This window comes from Pygocentrus nattereri, chromosome 6 (assembly GCF_015220715.1).
Source record: "Pygocentrus nattereri isolate fPygNat1 chromosome 6, fPygNat1.pri, whole genome shotgun sequence".
Classification (NCBI taxonomy): Eukaryota; Metazoa; Chordata; class Actinopteri; order Characiformes; family Serrasalmidae; genus Pygocentrus; species Pygocentrus nattereri.
This window is the reverse complement of record NC_051216.1, coordinates 43579014-43601268: the sequence shown is the minus strand read 5'-3', so window position 1 is coordinate 43601268 and position 22255 is coordinate 43579014. Positions and strand designations below refer to the sequence as shown.

Sequence of the window (22255 nt, the reverse complement as noted above, 5' to 3'; positions counted from 1 at the left end):
TCATGAGAACAAACTTGACAAACAAGCAAAATTTACAAACTTTAACCACTTGTTAGTTTTCATAAAAGATGGTTTGCGTCGGTTTCTCTGCAATCGCCATTAAAATGGACCCTGGCTCATGTTCACTCAGCAGTGATACTTTCTTTACTCTTTCTCTGAAACAAGTCGTTTTTGGACTATATTGTGTGAGTTTGAACCCCGTCTTCAACATACGACTGGAATGAGAAGAGACTGCATGACTAGAGAGAGAACTCTGAGAAAACGCGCTGGAGCTCTAAACACCTTCTGCTTCGAGATAAAAAGCCGGACCTCTCATAATGAGCAGAGTTAGGACTGAGTACATTTACACTGTTCCAGTAAAGCAATGAATGTGAACACATCCTCTTCACTTGGCTGTTTGGAGGTGTTATGAGGGAATTGTCTATTAAATCCTGTCGAAATGTATTTTTTACTAAGTCAGTATTTGAATAATATGTGAATAATCAGAAAGTCAGAAAAGGATATGGACTAAAGGATATGGAACTAATTTGTTCAAGAAAAAAAAAAAATATATATATATAGAAAAAATACATAACATAATATTCAGACTTTAGATATTTAAATTAAATTAAAGTTTGTACTATTGTCTGTTTATACTTTCTAATACTTTCACTGAGTCAGTAATAAGCTAAATATATACAAAATCATAATTTATAGGGTACTTTCTATTAGGAGGTGTCTGTCCCAAATCCTGTGTTTCATTATTTTAAAAAAAAGCTGTCCTAACCGTCTAACGCTGGCCCTGTCATCAGGAGATCGCAAGGTCGATCCCTGGTGATGCTACAGCCGTCCGTAGCCGGGAGTCCAAGAGAGCACAACTGACCTCGCTCTCTCTGGGTGGGCAGTATGGCCCCCCTTCTCCCCCCATCACTCAGCGCAATGCTAGTCAGTGCGGGTGTCTGTTAGCTGACATAACATCTGGCGGTTGGCGTTTTCCTCCGAGCGTGCTCAGCTGTCCAATGATGTTGCGTGAGCGGCAGTTCATACAGAAGCAGTGGCTGGTTTCACAGGTCTCGGAGGAAGCCTGTGTTGACCTTCACCCTCCTAGCGCTGATAGCGTCATGTGACTGGGGGAGTCCTAACTAGCAGGTGAAATTGGAGACGACTAAACTGGGGAGAACACTGGGTAAAAAAAAATGTAAAAATTACGTTTTCATGTCACTACTGAAATACAAAGTGTTCTAGACTGTAGGCGGAGGCTTATTTTTGCCACGCCCCTGCATTTTAGAGCAGCAAGGGACAGTGTGTCTCAATTCAGGGGCTGCGTCCTTCCGAGGCTGCATTTGAAGGCCATTTGTGTCACACCAGCACGACTAGGCTGTCCCTTTCGAAGGCTCCTTCATATACAGCCGGGATTTTTCATGGCAATTAAGGATCCAATGGGTGCATCCTCTACCAGGCAACATATCCTGAGGTTCATTGTGTGCCGGTGAGGATTCAAGAACTTGTTGTCATCAACAGAGAAGCAAACAGTGGCTGAAGAGCACACTTTTGAATATAAGTTAAATATATATATATATATATTTATATATATATATATATAGTATTGGCTTTAAACTGAGGTGAATGGCTAATGATACAAATGTTACAATAAATAAATAAATAAATAAATAAATCTCATCAGAAGTCGGTTGTGAACCATTTCCAGCTCTAATAAATGAAAAAAATTAAAATATAAGTCACTGGCTTCATCAAAAGAACTTGACAAGAACAGTGTTTTGTGGTGCAACAGTAAGGGGGGGAACAGCGGTGCTGTGACTCAAACAGGAAATCCACCGTAGGGCAGACGGTCTCATGTCGGTTCAGCCTTCACGGGTCTAAGCAGCCTTCGAAGGACAGACCCTGAATTGGGACACACTCTGAGACTGCATCCCTGTCCCTCATGCCCACATGGTGAGCAGTTAGATCCCACTGTTTTGAAGTGAATGTGTTCCAAAGTCTGAAAATCTATGTGCAACATTAAAAACTGTCACTATCAAAACACACATTTTCTGTAATTAAATAAAACTGTTTGTGTTTTAATGAAAATATGATCTGATGTGTGTCTAACTGCTCAAAGCTATGTTTGCTCGTCATGCACTGGCTAGCGTTGTCAGTGTCAATGCAGCTTGAGGAACAAGGAGAAGATGCAGTGGTGGTGGGGTGTCACTGGAAATGGAAAATAGAGATGGATGTCTGCAGCTTTAGGCACTGTCCTAAACCCAAACTTTAGAGATTTCATAACCCCATTTAACAGCTGTAAAAATAAGATACATAATTTAGCTCTGGTTTAACTCCAATACTTCAATGCAGAGCCAATGGGTGGATTTCTTTTTTCACTGTCCATTTCAGAAAGCCTAGACCTACTGCTACAGTGTGGGATGAGAGAGCTTGTACCCTGAAGGAACTTAAACTTACTTCATATTAGTTTATTAACACCTTGTGTTCTGTAACACCAACAGATGGACGTATGAAACAACATGATCTTATTTGTTAAGAGAGAAAAGTGTAAGAAACAACAAATACCTTTCTTGTTCACAGAAAATAAAATACAGTGTAGAATGTTTCCTTGTCTTAATTTATCAAAGGATGGCTAGCAAATCTGTACAGACATGAGGAACGTTCAAACAACACGCACAAACAGATCTGTAGGCATCCTGTATTAAATGAACGCACTTGCTGTGTTAACTGGAATGACTAAAGCACTTTTTGATGTTAAGCACATGTTATTAGTGCAGTAGAGCTGGAAGTAGGCCTACTGGCTTGGCATTTACTGTTGTGGCACGGATTACTGGAAGCTATGAGTTCCTTGAATCTAGTCCAACTTTTCCCATTTCCAGCGCTTTTTGCTTTGTTCTCTCAAAATTCACCTGGCCATTCCTGTTACCTGGGTAACTGATTGGCTTAATTACTGTTTGTCTATTATATGCAGAGCCGCCTGGCTGTTAGTCAAGAGGCATGTAATTCAAAGGCTGTAACACGCCAGACTTGTGTCCTTTTGTGTTTGTGACTCTTGCAGAAAATGCAAAATAACAGTTCTGGGTGTACTGATGTACAAACATACAGTACCGTGCCAAAGTAAGAGACCACCATTCATTCATTAAAACATTTCAACAAAATATAATATCATTTAATTTCTGTGTATTTAATTTGTCCATTCTTTGGCTTAATTTTATCTTCCATTCTTTTCATACGTTTCAGTTTTTCAAAGAAATCTGCATTTTTACTACAACGTGCAAATCTGAGATTTTTCCACACCTCCAAAGTCCCATCTTAGACATTGGTGCATTTTCTGCAAGCGATTCCAAACGTTCTCTGTAAAAATGAGAAGTCAGCTCAACTTAAAATGATTTAGTAACTGATTACATGGCTTTTCTTGAATTGACTCCACCTGAGGATGCCAGAGTTCACACAACTCAAACTTCAAAAATTCTCCCAGCCGCTGTTTCTAGGTCTGCATCTCAGTTAGATAAACAAAATGAATTAGCGTTTTTTCCCCACTAGCTGGCGCTCCTTCTATCACACAGTCCCATCTGGCAAATTTTCCTCTTGGGTTTCTGGATACAGACAGCTATGGCATTGCTAGGATTCAAACTCTCCTGATGTTGGGATGAATTATTAGATAGTTGCACCACAGGAGACTATGCCCATCTGTAATCTGCTAAAGATCATATGGACAAGCCAGAAAGCTATTAGAGAATGTTTTGCGGACAGATGAAACCAAAATAGATCTTTTTGATTTAAATGAGAAGCATTATGTTTGGTGAAAGGAAAACACTGCATTCCAGCATAAAAGCCGTATCCCATCTGTGAAGCATGGTGGTGGTAGTATCATGGTTTGGGCCTGTTTTGCAGCCAGGATGGCTTGCCATCATTGATGGAACAGTGAACTCTGAATTATACCAGCAAATTGTAAAGGAAAACATCAGGACATCTGTCTGTGAGCTGAAGCGGTGCAGTGGACTAAGCCGTCACCCCATCAGGAGGGTGTGAGTTTGAGCCGTGTGTATGATTGTGTGATGGAAATAGTCCTGGTTAGGGGGAAATTGAGAAGACATTTTCTGACTCAACTAAGAAGTTGTACTTGTCTGTGAGTTGTGTGAAATCTTGTGTCCTCAAGTTAAGTCAAGTCAAGAAAACCCCTGTAAGCAGTTACTCTATCATTTTGAGCTGAGCTCTCATTTTTAACAGTGTTCAGTAATGTTAAGGTTTGGTGGCCAGTCCATTCTCAGAATAACGGTACCCTTTTATATTATATATGTCATGCATAGTCCCTAATCGATTGTTGTTGAACAATGGTAAATAATGGGCTTTTTATATTGTTTGAAAGGAATTCTGGATTTCACCCTGATGATAAAATCAGCCGAAGTGAGGTGTTTAACCCAAAACCCTCTGAAAAATGGACAGCAGCTCTAAGCTGTGATCACCACTCACTCAAGTAGAGAGGCAATACAAGAGCAAGAGCTGAATCAGACTATCAGAGATTCATATTTGCCAGAGCAGCAAGTCTTTGACAGCAGTGTCAAAAGAGCTGTGTGCATGCTCTGCCAAGCCCTGCTTCATTACCCTGAGTGGCTTTCTCAGTTTGAGCCTCATTTCATCATCACGTTTCATAAGAAGATCAGCATTTCTTCCTACAGCTAAAGTTCTAGTATGTTAGGACAGGCTTCAAGATACAAAAAGTACAATGAGAAGAAGGCACATTTCGGACAGTGGTGAGTACATCAGCACATTTTTTGAATGCGCCACAATCAAAAACATTTCTATAAAGCTAAACCATCTGTGTTCGTTTTCCTCTATGGTGAAAATGCTGCATCAAACGCATGAAATACTGACAAAGTTTCAGTTTACTGACTGGCACTATTTAACAAAAGAACATGAAACCTATTCAATCAGTCAAATGTGCAGATTTGTCATAACAATTTCCTCCTGTTCGCAAATTGAACCGAAAATGAGTGCGTTTTCACCTGTTTCAATCACATTTTAAAGTCCTGCTGACTTCCTTCATCAAGAGAAGGAGCAATTATTTGAGCAATGTAGCAACACTCCCCTTTCAGGTAGCACTTAATTATCACGCCAACTGGATAACAGCTTTGCCTCAGAGGCGATGACGAGCTGGATTAATGACACATGAAAAGCAATCTCCAGACCCCACTGCATCCAGCCCACAAGGGCATACTCAGCCTCAACTCCTAATAGCTATCCCAGAATGCTGCGGAACCATGTGGCTCAGCCAAGCCCCGGTGGCAGTAAATCCCTCACATTAAGTCCTTGTATCTACATCCTGGGAAGAGCGCAGCTCTGCTTAAGATGAGGTTAATTTCTATATGGCTGGAACGGCACACTTATTTTCAGTTTCAACGCGTTTTTTTTAACCCTGAGGTCAAGCTTTGATTCAGTTTTTGATTTTATGTGGTAAAAATGCCATCCTCTTACAAATGAAGCCCTGAACAGCACAAGCCCTAAAATTGTTAAGTGACTTCAGTAAAAAAGTCAGCCATTGGTTAATCCTGCCCACCTCCCCATCCACTCTGATGCGATTCCCTTAGACGCCTCGTTTTGATCACTGTCACAGGTTTCCGTGGACGATGGCAAATGAGAGACCTAAATTTGACCTAAAACTTCTTCACAAGTTCTAAAAGTAGATAAAGTAGATATGAGACCAAAATAGACCTTTTTAGTTTAAAGGAGAACCGTTATGTTTGGACAAAGGAATACGCTGAAGTCCATGATAAAAAGCCTTATCCCATCGGTGAAACATGGTGGTGGCAGTATCATGGTTCGGGCCTTTTTGCTGCATCTGGGCCAGGACGGCTTGCCATTATTGATGGAACAATGAACTCTTAATTATACTAGCAAATTCTAAAGTAAAATGTCAGGACATCTGTCCCTAAGCTGAAGCTCAAGAGAACGTGGATCATGCAGCATGACAACGACCTAAAGCACACAAGTCGCTCTACCAAACAGTGGTTAAAGAAAAATAAAGTTAATGTCTTGGAATGGCCAAGTCAAAGTCATGAACTTAGTCACATAGAAATGTGGTGAAAGGACCTGAAGCAGCAGTTCATCGCAGGAAACCAACCAACATAACAGAGTTGAAGCTGTTTTGTATGAAGGAATGGGCTAAAATTCCACCAAGCTGATGTGCAGAACTAGTCAACAGTTACCAGAAACGTTCAGTTGCAGTAATTGGTCACACCTGATACTGAAAGCAATGGTTCACATACTTTGCCACTCACAGATCTGTAATACTGGAACATTTACATCAATATATGAGCAAGTGTAATATATTTGTCTCATTTGTTTAATTGAAATGGTTTTGGTGAAAATCTGAAGTCTTAGGTCAAATTCATGTAGAAATATAGCAAAGTTCTAAAGGGTTTGCAAACTTTCAAGTGCCTCTTTAAAAACACCACAGCAAATAATGTACCATGGTTAAAGACTTGACTGCAGTACTTTGCTCAAAATCATTTCTTTATATGGGACTATATTACCTTGATTCATCAAAACACCCACAGAAACTCATCTGGACCCATGACTGGTCAAGATATGCTGTGATTGCAACACTATTGCAAAGGCCAATATCTTGACAAATATTTCCAAACCATATATCGTGCAGTTCTAGAAGAAGAAAGACCTGACATGAACACTGTAAAATGTGTTTAAAACCACGTCCACATCATCGTAAAGAGAATGAAGTGAAGCTGTGAAGACATTTCATAACTCTGGATGAAGGCAAAGGGACAGGGTGCAATCTGATCCGAGACCACACAGACATAGACCCAGACAGTAATTGCAGTGCTCTCTGTGTTGAGTATAATGAATAAAATATGATGCAGGGGTATTATTGTGCCAGGAGCATGTCATCACTCACTCCATAAGAGTAATAATGGTCCATTACTGCTGCTGCAGGTCGCTCATTACTCTGATTGTCTGGGAAATGAGAAGCTTGTGGATCTACTTGTGTCCTGATTGTTGGGGTGAGTCAGGGCCAGCACCGAGCAAAAAATAAAACGGTCGGGCTTCAATAGGAACCCACACTATTAAGCACACAAGCTGAGATTATTCTGGGAGTTGAGCTTGCGGTTATTACAGGTGGGAGAAGGTTTCTGTCTGAGAGAAGATCTGCTCTGAGATGAAATAATAAAAACATGGGTAACAAGATTGGCTCTGGCACAGCTGAAGTAATCCTGCTGAAAAGCTGAATGTGCAAACTATGGAACACTGCAAACATCTGGAATACACTTACACCGATCAGCCGTAACATTATGACTCGCACTTTGTAGTTTGACAGTTACAGACTGTGGTCCATCTGTTTCTTAGATACTTTGTTACCCCTTTTTACCCTGTTCTTCAGTGGTCAGGACCCCCATGGACCCTCACAGAGCAGGTACAATTTGGGTAGTGGATCATTCTCAGCACTGCAGTAACACTGACGTGGTGGTGGTGTGTTAGTGTGTGTTGTGCTGGTCTGAGTGGATCAGACAGCAGTGCTGCTGGAGCTTTTAAACACCTCAGTGTCACTGCTGGACTGAGAATAGCCCACCAACCAAAAATATTCAGCCAACAGAGTCCTGTGACCACTGATGAAGGACTAGAGGACGACCAGCACAAACTGTGCAGCAGCAGATGAGCTGTCGTCTCTGACTTTACATCTACAAGGTGGATGGACGAGGTAGGAGTGTCTAATAGAGTGGACAGTGAGTGGACACAGTGTTTAAAAACTCCAGCAGCACTGCTGTGTCTGACCCACTCGTACCAGCACAGCACACACTAACACACCACCACCACATCAGTGTTATTGCAGTGCTGAGAATGATCCACCACCCAAGTAGAACCTGCTCTGTGAGGGTCCGTGGGGGTCCTGACCACCGAAGAACCAGGTATAAGGGGGCTAACAAAGTATCAGAGAAACAGATGGACTACAGTCTGTAACTGTAGAACTACAAAGTGCAGCTATACAGTAAGTGGAGCTGATAAAATGGACAATGAGCGTAGAAACAAGGAGGTGGTCATAATATTATGCTTGATGTGTGTATATTAGAGTATGATTTTGATATGTTCTGATTACTATGCTATACAAAAATATAGGTGATGGTTTTTCCAGATGCACTGAGGTGGAAGAAAAGCTATGATTAGACTTCTTAAACTAAGCCTAAAAGTTCAAGAGTAGAAAACAAACTGTATCTCTTCCTAAGCCCTATTAAATGACTTCAAGCTAAGTGCAAAAAAACAAATCCCTGTTTCCTCAGTTCTGCAGAGCTGCCTCCAAAAACTGCTCACACTAGCCACAAAGCGCCATCCGAATATCTGCGAGCAGTAAGTAAAAAAGTAATAGCGGGCAGCCTGAATGGGTAAACATGCAAGGATCAGTCATATAACCTTAAGTCTTCTAACCTCTGTGCATTTGGTTAGTTAATTACGGCTCAGTTTGGCAGACTGTTCATTTGTAGCTGCCCAGAAAATACATTTGGTCATAATACCAGGGGAGCTGGCAGATTTAATTAGTGCTAAAGGAGCATGCCAGGGAGCATGGTCCCAGAGTGTGGCAGAGCTATAAGAGAAATAGTAGTTGCAAAGAATAACTCAGTGCTACATCTGCATATCAGGGTTTTTGAGACAGATTGCTATTTTTGCTAAATTTAATTAATTTAGTTACGACCTCTTATTACTATATTGCAACATGTGTGAAAGGAAACATTTCATCAGTCTGGAATTTTTTACTATAGTATTTTTACACTATCTGGCTCCCACCAGGGTAATATTATTTGCAAAGTCTGAAAAACTAATGTGACTCCTGAAGGAAAATAACACCAGTTTCACATTTAACTCAATTACTGAGATATTACACTTTAGAGTACATCATCCAACCACACTGTGCAAAAGGAGAAGTCAACTCAACTTACAATTAAAAGGTAACTGACTATATTGCTTTTTTTGAGTTAACACAACTTAAGGATGCCAAAATCCATCCAACTGAAACTTTCTGAGTTCTTCTAACAACCAAACTGTATAAATGTGCAGCATTTTTTTACATTAAAAATGTAATCTGGTTAATCTGAGTTCATAAAATTTGTGCTTTACATGTTAAAACTAGGTTCAATGAATTCAACATGTTCAAGCTAATCTGGTTACTTACTTATTGCACGATGTTGCCTCAGGGCAACAAACTCATTTTCCTTCCTTTACAATAACATTATACATATTAGAGACAATGATAGGATTAACAATAAAGGGAAGAGTTTGAGTAAGTCAATAAAAGCATGTGCTCTGTCATACTCTCTCTTAGCACTTTTAAACCTCTTTTAAACACTAAGGGTCAATTGTTTTGCTATGAGATATATATGTGGGAATATGTTTGTTGCCTAGAAGCAACATTGTGGGATGGATGAAATGGATTTAGCCTGTCACAAGCCAGCTCTAAACTTTTCAGGGAACATGGCTCTATATCGCTTCTTCCCATTTTCATACAATGTTGCCTCAAGACAACATACTCCAAAAGGACACCTGTGCACTTTTATTTTTTTTTGCTTTTTTTAGGTTTTTTATTTTAATAACCGATACTAAAATAAAAAAAATCAAGGAACATATTGTGCAAGAAAAGTGAATAAAATTGTTTAAATTGCTCTCATAGAGGGTTAAATTTAAAAGCTGCATAATTTTTTACAGTATAAGTGAAAACGTCACTCCTTGTCTCCACATATTAGTAGCTTACAGTCAGTTTTGTGTTACTGGTCTTTGCAATGCTCACCGAAAGTCAGCTCAACTTAAAAATATCAGGTAAGAGTTTACACAGCTTTCCTTGAGTGAACTCAACTTAAGAACATTAGAATTCACTGAACTTGTAATATTAACAATTTAAAATACAAATTATTCTTCTTTTAACTTAATATTAAGTTCAGTGAACTTAAAACTTCAAGTTAGCCTGGTTACTTCGTTTTTTTTTTTAACTTTAAAAGTTCCATAAGTTTTTACAGTGTAACATGTACAATGAAATACTTCAGGTAAATGCAGAAGGAAAGCCAAAGGCAGTAATGGACACAAAACACACAGGCACTTAATCACTGGTAGAGTAATACAGGCCTTTCTACTCTTGCCACTGACGCCATGTCATTCAAGCCAACCTGTCTGCACCTTGCACCTGTATAGGCAGTGAAATATTGTTTAGCACAGGCTTCAAATGTCTTGAACACAAAGCGGAACAGATGCTCAATGGCGCCAACAATATTTGACAATAAATCCTAAGTCAGTTGCATAGCCATGTGCCTGTGGCAGTTTCGTCTGTAATAAAATATTTGATCTTGCTGCTAGAATTTAGTATGAGAACAATTCAAGTTTGTGAAGTTGCTGTATGCCCGCTGCCAACTTTTGACATATAATAATCGTTTCATGATTAATTAGATTAGGTTAAGTCACCCTTATTAGTCCCACAACGGGGAAATTTCACCAAATTTAACCTATCCGTGAAGTGAAACACCACATACACACTAGTGAGCACACACACACACACACACACACTAGGGGGCAGTAAGCACACTTGCCTGGAGCCCTATCCTTGGCGCCCGGGAGCAGATGGGGGTTAGGTGTCCTCCTCAAGGACACCTCAGTCATGTGCTGTTGGCTCTGGGGAGCAATCTTAAGGTCACCGGGCCAGTTCCCTAACCTCCAGCTCATGACTGCCCCATCTACTGTACTGTTCTACAAATTCAGTACTGGCCAATACTATCAGCCAGGCTGTTGTCCCCTAATTTTAAATTCTCCCTTCAAAAAATGGGCCTAATAGACACCTACATTTATAGCTGTATGTAAAAGCTTGATTAAATTACATGTTTAAAATGTAGCACATGCAAAAGTTATGTTTTATGTTATTTAAAAGTTATTATTTCCAATCTGTTAAACTCAGTGAATAAACAGTGCACTAAATTCCACAGAAATGCCACATTTAAGTGTGTTCTCTGTAGAGAATGTACTCATTTATTTTCACCCAGAAAATCACACAACATGCAATTTAACTGGCACTATTCAAACTTTTGCATACAACTCTACATGCATTTTTTTGCCACACAGTGTTTTTTTCTTTTAATAGTCTTTTTACTATTAAGTATTCTGCAATATTTAAAACATCTTTTTAAAATATCTGAATATTCAAGACTGGTTTCTTGTTTTGTACTGCACATACTAGAAGGACATGCCACATACTATACCGTATACATGTGAATGACAAGGATGACAGTAACAACACTGCATTGTGAAAATATAGTGTAGAAAGTCTGGACAGGAATTTGTGCCAGATTGAAATGCATTACTTTTCCATAGTGATATATATAATGTGCCAAAATGAGGAACAAACCCTCTATTATGTTTTCATGTCGCTTGACTTTTAAATGAAAAACAATGCATGAGGATTTGCATTTTAAAAACGAAATGCTGAATTCACGGCAGAATTGAATACAATCGGCCTCGAAACAATAAAGGAAGGACTGTGTTTTGTCCGTAACGTGTTTACATGCACATGAGTAATCAGATAATGGAGAAACTCCAGGTCTACATGAGTCAGACACTAATCAGACCTCTGCTTTACAACCAGCCAGTAAACTCACAGAAGACGTGATGTAAACATAATGTAATTCTAATTTCATATTGCAGCTTTGTTAAAAAAATATTGCGCCACTTTCCCAGAAAATATGATGCATCATGTAGAAGATGAATATTTAAATACTTCATTTTGTCAAACGTGTATTAGGTATCAGCGTCGCTCCAAAAGTGTTTTGCTGCGTCTCGTGGTGATGCCGTTTGCATATTTCAGGTACTGCCGTCTTATTTTGCACATGCAGACTAAGAAATCTGAAAGAAATCAGAGTAAGAGTTCACATTAATGAGCTAAAATCCAGCCTCTTTATCAGATTTCTTAATCAGATTTCTAGACCTTACTCTGATCTAAGAAATCCGAGTATACTGTTTACATGACCATTTGAAGAATCGGACGACTGCAGAAATCTGATTATGATTGGATTATTGAGTGCATGTAAGCACACTTAATGTTACATCAATGTAACAAATCTTATGTTTCATTTTGACGTTTTCTGCATGTTACTGTTTAAATCTCATGTGTGCACTGAATTTTACTGTTTTGGTTGCATTTTAAAGAGGCAAATACATTTCAAGTATATAAAAGGAGGTCAAGCGACATGAAAACAATGTAAGTTTGCTTGTCGTTTTGTCATGTACTGTATTTCACTGTTATGACTGCTTTTCAATGAGGAAAATCCACAGTACCGCACAGTGGAAAGCAATATAGCCATGCATTCATTAGACTTTAAAGCAGATCGTATTCACTTCTGATATGAATTCAGTATTTTGCTTTTATGCAAATTGTTATGCATTGTTTTTCAGTAAAGAGGTCAAGCAACATTAAAACAGCGTAATAAAGGTTCTGAGGCACATTTCTGGAATGTCACTATGGAAAAAGTAATGTAATGTGTGCTTTGCACTTGACGCTATTCCCCTGTGGTGATTTCATTTCAATTTGGCACAAATTCCTCTCTGCATCATGTGGTACCGGAAGTAAAATAATCCAATGTAAGAAACCACGCGTGGGGTAATATGGTGTCCAGTAAATGATTGAATAATACAGTGTAGTTCTCAAATATCTACAACTTATTGATAACTCATTTAATCGGTAGGTTACTCAATTGCTCAGACATAATCACCAGTGATCAGCATGCATTTACACCAATGAAGAATCATTCTGTAGGATCTAAGTTTAAGTACGTGGTTTAAGTGTGTCTTTTCTTTGTGACCGACCCTGGCAGTGGTAAATCATGCATCTCTCTCCATCTCATATTAACATGCTGCTCTCCAGAGCCCCGATAGCGGAGACAGCTCAGAGAGGTGGAGGCTCTCTCCCTAAAGCCCAGCAGAGAACAGCGAAGTGCTTTCCATCTCTCTCTCTCTCTCTCTTTCTCTCTCGTCCTCTGCTGTAGGAGTGCCTGCTGATCTGCTCTGACGTGCCTGACCTTTCTGGCTCTTGCTTCCTGCTCTGGCTGTTGTGAAAAGGCCAAGACAGACTGCGCTGCCTCCTCTTCCTTCAACGCCACCTCACAGTGCAGACAGCCGCTCACACCACAGCTCTGTGCGCTCAGGCTTTAAAAATAAAAAAAATAATAATAAAAAAAAAGGAAAGAAAGAAAGGTTCGATTCCAGGATGTGCCGGTTTCTATAAGAACATTACCCAACACAATGCCTTCACTGAAAATCGGAAGAACACACCATCCCCATACAAATACGGGTGGAAGTACAAAAGATGGGGGGATGAAACATACATCTTGGGGGAAACTCATCCATAAACATAAAGAGCGATCCGATCCGTCATGCCTGGTTAAAGAAGAAGGGAATCAGGATGAAAATTCCATAAAGTCACCATTTAACGTGTGATTGGAGGGGCACAAGCCATGCACATTCCCAAAGGAGATTTAGTTGGGTCTTATGTTCTATGAAGAAAGTGGTAATACGCTTTGTGAGACACTAAAAGAGGCACAGATAAGAATGGAGAGAGAGAGAGAGAGAGAGAGAGAGAGAGAGAGAGAGAGAGAGAGAGAGAGAGAGAGAGAAATTAATGTTGTCACACATGGCCCTCACACACTCCCAGAAGAAGCAGCTTCTTGGCATTGTGAAGATGAATCATATGGCCATGGCCTTGTGGTCTGTAGCCCAGGTCAATTTTTCATCCTCAAATAGGGAATTTCTCCTCCCGGAACAGACCTCAGCGGCAGGCCGTGTTGTCTCCAGCTGTTTGCTGTGCTACAGAACTTCCATTCATAACAGATCAGATTTGAAAACAATTATTTTCCGCGACTCCAATTTGTTCCATGTCAGCTTAGCTTTGTCTTGGGAGGCTAATTAAACCGGCATTATTTGGTAGCAAACAGACAGAAGCCAACAGAAGAAAAGTGCAAAGCTGGCGTAGATTCTTTCAAGCCTAGAAAGTATATCATTTGATATTTTATAAATGTAATCTTGAAAATGACCTAATCTAATCACAGTTTACGATATTATCACAGCTACACATTTGAAGCTAATAAAACTATATACTCTTTAGCTGTGTTCCCAAATCTAGGCTGCATTTCTCGGCTGCTGCGCCAAAGCAAGACGTTCCAAAGTGAAGGACCCTTCGTATACAGCCTTGAAATGCAGCCTACGTTCGAGGTGATTTCAAGGATGCATCAGATGTATCTTTCCAGGCCTTCAGTTACCCACAGTTCAAAAAAAAGATGCGTAGGAAGAAAAGAACAGCACCACGAAAAATGGCAAAAAACAAAGCCATTGGAGCAGAGTTTGCTTTAAAATGCAAGTTCTTCCCATCCCTTAAATCATCTCCGTTACCTTATAAAGTGTAAACTGACTGATTAATTAAAGCGTTTGTCTATATATCATAAATCGTCCAAGTATCAGATTTCATTTAGAAGCATTTGTATAAATGTAATTTATCGTACTACATAAGAACATCTCCTCCATTTCTTTGAAGCAACAAACAAAATGCTTCATTTTCTCTCAACAGCTCCCTCACGAGTTTCACACCGCTCTGGTGACGCAGCCTCATTAGGACTGTTCCGTTTGTGTGATCAATAGGCTACTGAGGAGTCATCGTCATAGGACAGTCCTACTGAAGATCTGCCCTACCTCCACCGCAGCCTAGGCTTTGGGACACTGATTTTGTCATTTTTAAAAGCAGTACTGGCCGTTTTAGTGGTTATACATACACGATACATAGTACAATAAAAAAATAAAATTTAAATACAATAAAACCTCTCCACATACTGATGCTCATTGCGTGTATAATTGTCAGTAAGACTATTTGCAGTTAGGACTCGGTACAAGCCAGAATGTCAACAGGCATGAAAGTTTAAAAATGTGGATTTCTAACACGCAAATCTGCTCTCCAACCTCTAACATTAGAACCATGATACCTGACCTGCTCCACCAGCGCAGATCCTGCATCTCACATTTTGGTCAAAGTTTCTTATCTGTTTACACCAAAAAAGAAAGCATACAAAGACCACTGCAGCTGGCTGAACGCTACTACACACCACACCAGCAGAGAGTCGCTAATGCCGAGTAGCAGGCAGCACAAAGCGAACCACCCAGCACATGGTAAGCATCACAGAAAAGCACAGATAATACACATACACATTACATTGCCAAAAGTATTCGCTCGTCTGCCTTCACACGCATATGAACTTGAGTGACATCCCATTCTTAATCCATAGGGTTTAATATGATGTCGACTCACCCTTTGCAGCTATAACAGCTTCAACTCTTCTGGGAAGGCTTTCCACAAGGGTTAGGAGTGTGTTTATGGGAATTGTTGACCATTATTCCAGAAGCACATTTGTGAGGTCAGACACTGATGTTGGACGAGAAGGCCTGGCTCACCATCTCCGCTCTAATCCATCCCAAAGGTGTTCTATCAGGTTGAGGTCAGGACTCTGTGCAGGCCAGTCAAGTTCTTCCACACCAAGCTCGCTCATCCATATCTTTATGGACCTGCTTTGTGCACTGGTGCGCAGTCATGTTGAAACAGGAAGGGGCCGTCCCCAAAAAGCATGAAAGCATGAAATTGTCCAAAACCTCTAGGTCTGCCGAAGCATTCCTTCACTAATGTCTGTAAAAGCAGTCTGCAGGCCTAGGTGCTTGATTTTATACCCCCTATGGCCATGGAAGTGATTGGAACAGCTGAATTCAATGATTTGGATGGGTAACTGAATACCTTTGGCAATATTAAAGCAAATATCTGAATATCTAACTATACTGATATGATTCAGATGTTGCCATGCAGCCCAAAATTATTCCATTATTTTTTAACATTTTCTGACTATTCAAAGTTGGTTTTGATGCAATATTAGAATATTTTATACTATTTGAAGGCCCTGCATAATGAATCCCTCTCCAAGTTTATAAGAATTTCACAACTCCAATCAACAGTCATATTTATTTGTCATTACCCCCCCCCCCCCCAACCAAACACAACCTGAAAAATAAATGCTTTTGTTTATCACCTGGGATTTCTCAATTAAATGTCTCCATGGCTGAGAAACACTGCCAGTGGTATCATTAGTATTCATACTGTTTGTTTGTCTCTACACTATTTCACACATTTTGAAATGTTTGTTTTAGTATTTAAATTAGGGTCATATCTAATACTAGAAAACAGCCAGAAACAAGGTAGGAAAATCACTGACTCGTTGACACATGACAGACTCTATTTTAAAGCTAATAGCAACATTTCTTTTGTAAAAATATGTTTTACAACAAAAATTGGAAAAATGGAGATGGGAATGACAGTATGGGCCTTATATCTTTGCATAAATCATAAACATCATTGAAGCGCATGTTAATTGGTTTCCCAGAACCTGTTACTACAAATTTACCACAGACATAATTAACCAGTTCACTCTCTTCTTTTTGTGTGCAGTAAAATTGTACTGAGCTGTAAGATTACACATAACGAAAGCCTAAGTATGCTTGATCAAAGGGCCTACAGTGCTGTTAAAAAGTGTTTGCCCCTTTTCAATTTCTTCTATTCTTGCATGTTTGTCACATTGGAATGTTTCAGACCATCAAACTACTTTTTGTACTAGACAAAGATAAACAAAGTAAACACGAAATGTTGTTTCAAATGATGATTTTATTTACTGAAGGAAAATGCTATTCAGCCCTGCCTGGCCCCATGTGAAATAGTTATTGCTCCCTTAGCTACTAAATCAACCAGTTAATCAAATGAAATTGACCTTTCAATAGCCACACCCAGGCAATGATTACTGCCGCACCTGTTCAATCTAAACATCACTTAAATTGAACATGTCTGGCAATGTTAAGCAGATTAGAAGGTCTCATAAAGCAGCACATGATGCCACGTTCTATAGAGATTCAAATACAGATACACTACAAAGTCATTGAAATCCTCTATTCTGGAAAGGGTCACAAAGGCTAAGGCTAAGGCAAACCACAGTGAGAGCCATTATCCACAAACGGAGAAAACTTGTAACAGTGGTGAACCTTTCCAGGGGTGGCTGCCCTAACAAAAATTTACCAAGAGTGCCTGGACGATTCATCCAGGAGGTCACAAAAGAAATCAGATGAACATCTAAAGAACTACAGGCCTCACTTGCCGTAGGTAAGGTCAAAGTACACGATTCCACAATAAGAAAGACATTGGGCAAAAATGGCATCCATACAAGAGCTGCAAGGCACTAATCACTGCTCACCGAAAAGAACACAGATGCTTGTCTCCCATTTGCCACATCTAGATGACCCCCAAGACTTTTGGGCTAATATTCTGTGGACTACGGAGCCCCGCTGGTGACATCCTGTAGAAATAAAAATAATGCGTGGCCATTACTTTGTGGCAATGACTTTCCCATGCTTTACTGAGTCATGGCCACAACTGAATCATCTTATTCCCATGCCTTACTAAGTGCCTTAAGTCCCATGCCTTAAGTCATGGCCACACATTAGGATCTTGTTCCCATGCCTTACTAAGTCGTGGCCACGCATTAGGATCTCGTTCCCATGCGTTAATAAGGTGTGGCCACACATTAGTTTTATTTCTACAGGTTGTCACCAGCTGATGAGTCAAAGGTAGACCTTTTTTGGAAGACTGCTACATCAGGCGTAAAGTTACACTTCGCTCCACCATAAGAACTTCATACCAACAGCCAAACATGGCGATGATAGGGGGAAATTACCTTGTCACATGGGTGAAATAGGTTTTAAACAAATGTTTATGTTCAGTAAGTGGAATGATCATTTAAAAGCTGCATGTTATATTTACTCGTGCTGTCTCTATATTAAAGTTTGCTGGATGATTTTAGCAAAAATAGAAAAAAAGCAAATACTTTTTCACAGCACTGTATATATACTGTATATTCACAGAAACACATTATTTTCCTATACTGTTGATGTAGCATGTAAACACTGTTAAAGTTTCAAAACATACCACTTCACGGTCCATACATGCAAACTAAACTACAAAAATAGCCCATTTTAAATTCAGTTTTTGTGATGTCACAAAAACGAATACCTTTGCATATACCCACTCATTCAGCCTACAGCAGTTTAGCCCCGCCCATTCAAGCTAAAGTTATAAGGAGTGTTTCAGCCTGGACTGCTTTTTGGCATGAGGCCCATAGAGGACAGCAAATCAGAACAGAGCTCATTTACATACATCAGTCTTAAAGGCACAATAACAACAACTAAAAACAGCCTGTTTAACTGGTATAAAGAAAGATTGGAAATGTTCATGTTAAAAATAATTATCATCATGTATGTGTAAAATCACACAAACATTATAAAGAGGACAAAAAAATTAAGTACACCTGAAAAAATAAAACACAAGACAAATATAGGATATGAGTCCTTTAATTCTGGTGAATGTAATCACTTGACAGACTAAAAGTCGTGACCCCCAAAGCCCTTGAGAACTATTTATAATCATTTCTGCATCATAATGCGTTCTAGAAATATGTAACATGTACCAAAATGAAATGAAAGTATTATGAATGATTTGGAAAGTAAGTGGAAAATATAAGAGTAAAAGCAGATTGATGGCAGAGCTGTTATAATACTTCATTACAACGACGCTTCTAGGCCAGAAACAGACGTTTTTTTTCCTCCATACACGTATAAAAGTGAAAGTCTGCACATTCGGTACACATTAAACTCTCATTATACACAGTAAACAACTAAAATAACCTTTTAATAGCTCACGTATGCACACTGGCACTGTCAAAATTATAGATGGGAATACTCCAGTCTGCTCCGCAGCTCAGCTTGGCTTTATGATGCCTCATTTAAAGTTCATTACTACACACCCTCTCCATCATCCAAACGGGGGAAACGTAGCATCTTGGTGAGGGAAATTTACTACAGAATGAACTGCATATAAAAATAAATGCATCCATTTAACACTCTGGGTGTGTTTGCCAGTCGATTCGAGTCAAACTTTGACTTTTTATTTCGCCTTAACTTGCCTCGAGTCTAGAAATAACACGATGAGATCCCTGATGACTTGCACTGCTATTTCAGTAAAACTCTGAGATGACAACTCTCATCCAAACAAAAGGAAGAATCGCTTATATCAATAACGAAAAGCAACAAATGACTTACTGTTCATATGCTTACACTCGCAAAGACCTGTTTTAGAAGGGGCTGTGTGCGCATCTCTTTTAAGCAGAAGAATCCGCACATAAAACCAGCAAACAATAAATAAACACAATATTTTGGTCCAATTATGGGTATCCGGCATGAAAAAAAGAACAACTTGACTATTTATATCAGTTATTGCCAGCCAGACCGTGGATTAGGGTATGACTCACCTCTTGAATTTCTCAACTTTCACTGGCACATCTCCTCCCATTCTAGATCCTCTTTAGACCATTCTGTGGAAACAACTGCTGGGCACTGAGAGTGACTGGCTGGCACTGCTGCACAAGCCATTTCATTTAATTAAGCCCACAGAGTCTGTATCCCTTTTAATTCAGATCAATCCCCGTTAGCAAAGCAGAAAAGCTATCGCAGAACAGCAAAGTTTAGCCCGACCCATATGGCCGCGCTTCCCCGCTTGAGTTTAGAACTGAACTTTGCCACTTTCTCGTTTTTCTGTCACTAATTGCACTGTGGGTTAACACCACTGACAAGTAAAGGACTTGTTTATTCAATAAAATAATGACTCAAGTGGATGTAAAAGTCACCTAGCGAAAAAAGTAACTTGAGTTAAAAAGTATCAGGTCCAAAAAGTATCAAGTACTAAGGCCCCATCCCATTTCGCCCCTCGCCCCTACCACTGAGCCCTTAGCCCTGTGTTTTGCGCGTTCACGTCTAGCGGTAGGGTGTCCCGATTTTAGTTGGAGATGTAGTTGAGATGTAGGATGAAGTGTTGGGGCTACATGGCCTCCAAACGGAGGTTTTTCAGAGCCACCAAAGAATTTTCTCAGTTAAAAAATTATGATGATCATTGTTTTATCTTAATTTAATGTTGTTGTGTTATGGTCATTTTCTTCATAACAACCATATAAAATCGCTAAAAGCATGCTAATGTCTCGGTAGCTAGCTAACTTTCCCGTTCCACCTTAAACAGTCCAGCAGTTCCGATGCCTGAAGCACCAGAATGTAACTGCTGCTCCATTTAAGGTGGACCATGAAAATATGAACAAGAATCTGGTGAATATCTGACCTCAGCCTCATAACACTGAAGAATTAGTGGTGGGTGGTAATAAATAATTGCCCCCCTCTTTGAAGGCGTATGATCTCTAAATGTAACTAAAGCCCAGCAGTGAGGAGCTGAACCTTCCCCTCCTCTGCTGGCACTGCAGACGGGCAGGGTCGCCTACAGAGCGGCGCCAGCAGCTGTTAATGAAGTGATGCTCTTTTTATTAGAGGGTCCAATTTCATTGGGCAAAATTTCAACCACTAGCCTATGTAACTCCATTCCAAGGGATCAGGGTGACCCTCGAAAACAAGGGGTAGGGGTAAAAAGAAGAAATGGGGTTGGGCCTAAGTTTCTTATAAAATCGCAGAGGAACTTCTGAGCACATCCAGCACGGGAAGCTTGTTAGGCTCTATTATTCTCTTTTTAAATCCTCTAATATAAAACGCTAAAGCTCCAAAATGAGAGACGTGATTTTGGGTGATTCACTCGTAAACCTAAAAAAGGATTTAGAAACAAAACGTGAAAGGCGAAAATGGAACTGAAGAAGGGATTTTCTTTCCTCATTCACACCTGGGTGTAAGCAAAAAAGCACAAATAAATCGCGTTATTTATTTTACAGACTGTTTCTCACTCTTAGAACTACACCTCATTTTGCATTGTTTTCCATGTGGATACTGAATAATAAGAATGATCAATAACAAAAACAAAAACGTAGAATTTTGTATAATTAAATCACTAAAATAGAAACAAGTCATTCAGAGCAGTTTGGGGTGCAAAGCACTGTCCTAGAGAAAATAAGAACTGTCCACAGTGGCGGTGATAAGAACCAGACGTCTTAAGAGTTTACTGTCTCTGGCAGCTCCCTCACAGAAAGTCATTCCATGATGCTGCCTGATGCTACAGTTTTGTGATACTTTTGGGTTTTAACCCAGAATGTGTTTTTTATATGCATTCATTTCAGAGAGATACACACAGGACAGTGTAAGACAAGAGTCTCCAGAGAAATTTGGTTTTTCAGATTTGCCACTATCATCAGAACTACACATATAAACTCACTGGTGCTTTTGGGTGGCCAATACAATGTCTATATTTACATTGCAGATGTCAGGACGCCTGGTTCCTATCACTGCCATCTCAATGCATAAACTTTGGAAGATGGGTGGAATTCCCCTTTTAAGCAGATGTAGTTAATTGCTTTAAACTTTGAATTGAAAACTGAATTATGCCCCACATTTTCATTCAAATACTGTATATAAAGACTCTGTAGCATCAACAGTAAATGCAACTGCTAATGAAACCACTTCAGTGCAATTTACTTGGTTTCCATTGAACTGAATCACCGAAGCTCTCTGGATCAAAACGAATAGGTTTCTTTGATTGAAATGGACTTTAATTCTTGCCCGGAAACCGGTTACGTGAAGGGGAACTCCACCAATTTTTTCATAAATTCTACATAATTAAACAGTTAAGATGTAGACAGGGTCACTCAGAGCGGTTAAGTGTGAAATGCTCTGTTCTAGAGAAACTCAGAGACAGGATTGTTCACAGTGGTGGTGATAGGAACCAGACGTCCACCTCTAAAAGCTCCCTCACAGAAACGTATTACATGAAATGGTTGGATATACACTGCCTGAGGTATTGCTTACAGTAGTTTTGTGATAAAGTTTTGGCTTAAAATGTATTTTAATTCATTTATGTTACTCAGCTCGTGGTGGAGGAATACGCGCAGGGCGTTACGGGGCAAAATAGTCCGCAGAAAAAGTTATATTTTCAGATTCATGACTGTTTTGCCATATTCAGCGTGACATTTGGAATCTCAGAGAACATGTGCAGGTTCACTGGTGGTTTTGGATGTTTAAAAAATAAAACGACTATATCTGTGTGGTGTATTTGTGTTGGTGACCCCTGGTTCCTATCGCCACCACTGTGAAGAATCTGAGCCTGTACGTTTCTCTGCAATGAACAACTTCACATCAAACCATCGGAATGACTATGTTTGCACCTCAAGGGCTGAATTATTCCGAAATTTTG

The 22255-nt window shown here is 39.7% G+C and overlaps 1 protein-coding gene across 1 annotated transcript in view; it reads right to left on the bottom strand.

Annotated features, from left to right (window-relative positions):
* hs6st3b (heparan sulfate 6-O-sulfotransferase 3b) overlaps positions 1-22255 on the bottom strand; it is a 107850-nt gene that overhangs the window by 84063 nt on the left and 1532 nt on the right. The window lies entirely within an intron of this gene.